Source organism: Mus caroli, chromosome 8 (genome assembly GCF_900094665.2).
Source record: "Mus caroli chromosome 8, CAROLI_EIJ_v1.1, whole genome shotgun sequence".
Taxonomy (NCBI): domain Eukaryota; kingdom Metazoa; phylum Chordata; class Mammalia; order Rodentia; family Muridae; genus Mus; species Mus caroli.
In genome coordinates, this window is record NC_034577.1 from 93,019,767 (window position 1) to 93,026,846 (window position 7,080).

The following is a 7,080-nucleotide window of genomic DNA, read 5'->3' on the forward strand; positions in this document are numbered from 1 at the left end:
CATCCTTTCTTCACAGCTCCAAACTTTATCTCTGTAACTCTTTCCATGGGTGTTTTGTTCCCAATTCCAAGAAGGGGCACAGTGTCCACACTTTGGTTTTCGTTCTTCTTGAGTTTCATGCGTTTAACAAATTGTATCTTATATCTTGGGTATCCTAAGTTTTTGGGCTAATATCTTGTTGTCTGCAAAATATTGTAAATGTCCTTCAATATGTAATAAGTGATGCAAATGTGCAGAATACTTGTCAGATGTAGATATAAATGAAATTATGAAATTTGCAGATAAATAGATGGACCTAGAAGAGATTCTGTTTGAATGAGGAAATCCAGATCCAGGAAGACAACTGCCACATTTTCTCTTTCATCTTCATCTCTTGCTCCAAATCTTCAGATGCGAGGATATGACTGGAATAATCTATACTTTTGTACATATTGTGACTCCAACAAGTGTTTAAACATATTGTTATGTTCTTTGCGTTCTGTAAAGTTATAGTAACTCAAGGGATTGTTGTTAATTGAAGGTACTCATGAAAAGCCTGGTAACTGAAGTAAGAGAGTGTAACACTTTTGAGTTACTAATGAGTTTAGTTTAGTTTATTTCTGTTCCTGTGGGATTTTTAAGCATGATTTAATATTCTCAATGAACCAAATAATAAGGCATTAATTGTATCATTTGAGAATATGCATATTTACATTTTAACACTTCCATGTTGCTAGACTACTGCCCAATATGCTGGTAGCAATTTATTTTGTCTTTGAATGTCTTCTCTTCCAGTGCTTTGATGCTATGAATGATTCTAAGTTGATCTAATTGCCTATTGTCTCCCCATACCTGCGTTAACCACAGAGTCAAGACCATTATAGTGGATTTGTCACTGTTTCTCCATTATAGGTGCTCATCAAGCACTGTCACTCAGCAATGATAAATCATCAATGTATACAGCTCTACATTATGCCATTTATTCTATTTTTTTGTTATTTCCCTGTATACTCTTTCTATATTCCTCAATTCTATTAATTTGTCTCACATCCTGTCTTTGATTCATCAATATTTGTCTAATTTGATGTTTTATCGGAATTTTCTAGCTCTCTTTGAATGTATCAAAGCCCCATGCTAAATAAACAAAGACAACAGTGTCTCTTATAATTATTTATCGAATCCTCATGACATTATTATTTCTGAACATCTAAGAAGATACCTCCTTTCCTTAAGTTAGAGTTAGACATAAAATGCTCACTAGAACATAGAAGGCTGTTTTTGTTTTTTTTTTTTTTTTTTTTTTTTTTTTTTTTTTTTTTTTTTTTTTTTTTTTTTTTTTTTTGGTTTTTCGAGACAGGGTTTCTCTGTGTAGCCCTGGCTGTCCTGGAACTCACTTTGTAGACCAGGCTGGCCTCGAACTCAGAAATCCGCCTGCCTCTGCCTCCCGAGTGCTGGGATTAAAGGCGTGCGCCACCACGCCGGGCAGAAGGCTGTTTTATAGCCCGAATTTATCAGTTTAACATTAACCAGTGCTCATTGAAGAAAGGCTGGCACTTTAGAATGTGTTTCATATACATATGTGGGGGGTGAGGGATGAACTGTGCACAGACAGCCTGGTCCCAGGCAAGCACAGGCCTGGAAACACAGAGACCAGGTGGGTGGTGATTTCTGCCTTCATGGGACGGTAGGAGTTCGGCCATGCATCCTGGACCCCTAGCTCTTGTTGCAGCTACAGCCTCCCACAGTCACCAGCAGAGATGTGTTTGGCCATCAGTCACACAGGAGCAGCACCAAGCCCTCCCACATGCAAATAAGGTTTCCCCAAAGCTTTCAGACCAAAGCAATGAGAAGTACCTGTTGTCAAAACCTGACCGACCCCAAAACTATATATAAGAATCCTATCTGGAAGGGCTAAAGGTGTGCGAGAACTACTCTGATGTCCAAGAATTTCTGCCCTAAGAGCTGTAACACTTGGGAAGAGGTCTGCTCTGCCGAAACACCACCTGAAGCTCCACCTCACTTATCACTGGCTAGTCAGTCTTTTGTTGGCCCAGTGTAGGGCTGCATGGAGTGCCTGCACTTGCTTCCCTTCACCAGAACCCTCGCACCAGGCCTGCCCATAGATCTCCATGGAAAGCCTCTGGTACACAGGCCCACATACATAAAATATAGAAGGATGAATCTTATTATCTCATTCATATTATCTCCCTATTCAAATATTCAACAGCTACAATTTGATATTTTATATTCACTGTCTATATGGCACACAATAACCTATAAAATTGTATCCTTTATTTATCTGTCTGTCTCTTTTTGTCTCTCATTTGATCTTTATCTTTCTAGGTCTCTCTTAGATTGTATGTTTGTGTATGTGTGTTTCTCTCTCTCTCTCTCTCTCTCTCTCCCTTCCTCTTTTCCTCCCTCCCTCCCTGTGTGTGTGTGTGTGTGTGCGCGTGCGGGCGTGCGCGCATGCACACATTTGCCTGTGTGCTTCTGTCTTAGATCATGAAATTGACTCACTTAGCTGCTGAACCCATGAGCTGACTCAAGGCTAATTTTCTTCTCTAGTCTCTGCTGCAGACCCTCTGAGCCCCTTTGTCTGCGTGGAACGGGTCTCTAGTCGAGGGTGGGCAAAGTGTCGGATGAATGACAGACAGATGCACAGAGGAGAGGTTGTGTAGAATCTGAATGTATGTTGTCAAATCGAGCATCAGACTTTTTATACAGAAGACAATAAGGATGTTGGGTGACATACCTGCAAGGTAAAAATGAGGTAACCGGAATCTTACATAAAACAGAGGAATGCAAACACAAAAGGTCTAATAGGGACCACCTGGGATAGAATTTAATGTTAACAACTGGGATCAACAAGGGCTCCACCTAAGATTCACTTAATCTTAAAAGCCAGGGTCAAGGGCTTTGAGCCCTTGCCATAGTTCCTATTTTAGTCTATTGCATAGTCCACCTTCCCCTTAGGCTATTGTAAATATGTGTATATGGGTGTAACTCCGCTATAGTTCTAAGTATGTATTCTGGTTTCTCCTTTGGTCTGAAATTTCCTTCTTCGTTAGTGATGGTAAATTCCTGTGTAAGGGAGTGACTAGCTTTTATTCAAAGTGATAGTGTAGTACCAGAGGCTATTTTTTTCATATAAAACTATTTTTATTACATCTTTTCCTCAATTACATTTCCAATGCTATCCCAAAAGTCCCCCATACCCTCCCCCCTACTTCCCTACCCACCCTTTCCCATTTTTTTGGCCCTGGCGTTCCCCTGTACTGGGGCATATAAAGTTTGCATGTCCAATGGGCCTCTCTTTCCAGTGATGGCCGACTAGGCCATCTTTTGATACATATGCAGCTAGAGTCAAGAGCTCCGGGGTACTGGTTAGTTCATAATGTTGTTCCACCCATAGGGTTGCGGATCCCTTCAGCTCCTTCAGTACTTTCTCCAGCTCCTCCATTGGGGGCCCTGTGATCCATTCACTAGCTGACTGTGAGCATCCACTTCTGATAGCAAAATTTTTAATGAATTTCAGGCCCATGGTCTTGCTCAAGGACGTTCTAGGACTGTTGGAACACTGGCGGAAGGCTTTAGTGGATCCATACACTAGACTAACTCGGGAATGGAAAATTAATGTATGGGTTAGAGAGAACGCCAGACTCCAGGAGCGAGTTTCTGTGAAACTCTTTTGCCTCGTGAGTAGCTTTCAAGCCTCAGCCTGTCAAGCTAACTGGACTGGAGAGCATGGCAAGTCTCTACAATAATTATCTCTCCACCCTGGAGCAAAACTCAAGTAACATTTCCTTGGACTATTGTTTCCATGTCATATTCATTAACAAAATCAATCTGATTGATTGCTCAATATGTTTCAGGAGTGGTACTCACGCCAGCTTCACAGCTGTAAATCACTTCACTCAGAGTATGTTATCTTTACTCGTGTCATCTCTTTTTAGAGGAATTTAATCCAAATAGCAAAATTTATTTCTCGTCATCTGATTTTTGAAATACCTACCCTCCACACATAACCACATGACAATGTAAAACAATTTCAGTATGTGAAAAACTTATTGCAGTGGTCCAATATAGACATTATCTTTGTATTCTTTCATGTTACACCAAGAAATTCATATATACTTTTTGAATCACTTCTACTTTTTTTTAACTGTATATTTTCTTTATTTTCAAATAATTTCCCCATTCCAGGTCTTCCATTTGGAAACCCCCTATCCCATCCCTCCTCCTCCTGCCTCTATGAGAGTGCTCACCCATAAACCCATTCCTGTCCTCCTACCCTGGCATTCCCCTACACTGTGGCATTGAACAGTCTCAGGACTAAGGGCCTTTCATCCCATTGATGTCCAACAAGGACATCCTCTGATATATTCAGAAAAGTGTAACACACACCATTAAAAATATTACCATAAAAGTCAAATGCTAAACAAATCCCTTGACTTTTTGGTTAATTCATTCAATGCGCATTACCTACTATTTCATTTGGTTTAAGCCAATACTAGACTAAGACCACTTGTTACTTCTTGATTCCTTATGCTTCACCTGTACACAAAACAAGAATAAAGTCAACCAACATGTAAATGACACTCTTTCACCTTGCTTTATAATTAGCATCATTTACTTTTATTTCCATGGAACATTAGCACTTACTCCCCCACTCATCTTTACACTGTGCAAAGCAAGAAAATTTGTTAGGTTCATTTTTTTTTTCCATCAAATCTCGTAGCTTTATGGCAATATTTGTAAAATGGGTAAATGAATAAAATATGAGTCAAAGTCATAGAAGGAGAGGATTGGAAAGAATCTTTGATTTTAAAAGACTTACACAGTACTAAGAATCCTTAGTCCATGAGTTAATTTTTAATATAACATATTTATTCTGAGTAGTTTGCCTGTATATATGTCTTCACATAACAAATATTTAGTGTCAGTGGGGGCCAGAAGATTGCAATATCATTGTGAACAAACTCATGTTTGTCTCTGTCCTTCCCTGTAGAATGGCCACAATTTTATTTTTTAACCTTTAAGGAACATATATATATATATATATATATATATATATATATATATATATATATTACAGTGGCCCCTGAGGAAAAAGCGGATAGTCATAATTTCAAAATAGAGAGGTGTAGGGCCATGAATGGGGAACAGGAAACTGAATTCAAGTCTCAGTTCTGCCCCAGTAGATTTCAGAACACCTCTGATTAGGCCTTTCCCATGTTGCATCAGGACAACATGTTCCATACTTTTATAACTTTGATTTTAGTGATATTATTGAAATTAAACAGTATACTCTTTCTAATTTTGAAACTTTAAAGATATGGGGACTTCTAGGATTGTGAATTGCTCACTACTATTGGAAATAATATATTGTAATTAAATCATAACTTTTAAAAGCCTTAAACTTTTCTGTAAGAACACTCTTTCGTGTTATCATTTAAAAGAATTTGGCAGTCATATTCATATCATTGATTAAGTTTCTAACAGTGACAGAAAGGAAGTTCAGAAGTGTTAGGGATTTCAGAGAGTCACTCACAGCATTATCCTGATGATTTCATTTCCCCTTCTCATTATCATCACTGTCTAAATAATAGGTGCAATTTGTGTTATGTTCTCATTACACACTTGAATATGGCACCGGGATTTCAATGAGTAATGTTCTCAAAGAATTAGAGACAGTGAGGTACTACACTGACCTTCTCAATATTCCATAGACATGGATGGCAGGAAATCACTTTTGAGAATGTGTTTAAACTACCCTCCCTCCCACCAAATCCCTAACCAGCTACCAATTTTCCCACTTTAACTAGGGAAGGGAACAGTAGAAATGATCAAACAGACAGCTGTAATTAGAACAGGCCCTTCTAACTGTGAATGTGCACATATATGTATAAAAATACACTTGTCCAACCACACATGGGAATTATACAGTATTGAATGCATGTGGCAACTTTATAGCTTCATAGAATTATATCTGGAAGGTTATAACATATATCAAAATATCAAGTTCTTTACACTGCCAATTTTTGGCACTCTCTCCTTATACTCATGGAAGTCCACATATTTGCAATTATTGAATGAAATATAATTTATGCACTTGCTAGCAAACTCTCCTAATTATGCACTGAATATTAGAAGTCGAGTTGATACTAACGAGAGTGGTCTATTTAGGTTAAATAGCTTTAAGGAATTCTTTAGTTTCGCTTTTAATCAAAGACGAATAGAAAAAATAATCCAAAACAAAATCTTAACAACTTTAAGCGATCACTTGGCACTGCATCCTTAATTAAAACATTTAACTGAATTGAACTTTCTTCGCCAACTTTCCTATTGTACATATACCTATTTTACAGACACCTAATACAGATTTCCAAATTTTAATACAGATTTTAAAGACTATAATTTCTTCTATCATCTTTATGGATTTTGATGGCTTAATTGCTATGTTATGGCTGTACTTATCAGATAGCATGGAAAAGTGTTAATTACTTTGTACTTTGGCTAGTTATGTATTCCTGCAAAATTTAACATTCTCTCCAGGAGGAAATAAAATCCATGTGTATAATGTGGCATAAAAATTAAAGAATGATTTAAAATAATTAAGTCAAAGGAACACATAATCTATGTTAAAAACATTTGTAAGGTACGTAAAATAAATTTTGATCCCAAAATTCTACAAAATAGTAATTTAAATAAGAATAAATCAGTGATGGATCTCGGGAGCATAGTGTGTGTGTATGTGTGTGTGTGTGTGTCTGTACAATTAAAAGTTATTTGCCAAGAGTTGAAGAAAAACAACAGAAACATATAAAGTAAATATAAAATGGTCTTTATAATAAAATCATATATTGCAGCCACTCCTTCAAACTTGTGTTACGTCATGACATCAATGAACTTGGTTCTAAGTAGAAATTTTTCCCTAATAATCTTTATTGAAAAAAATCTAGGAATTGAGAATGTACTATTACCTGATATGGCATTATGCACTGGTTAACTCTGCTATAGTTCTATTGAAAATAACCTGTGCTTTTTTTTTTTTTTTTTTATAGTGCATCCTTTATTCAACAGTTTATATTCAAACCA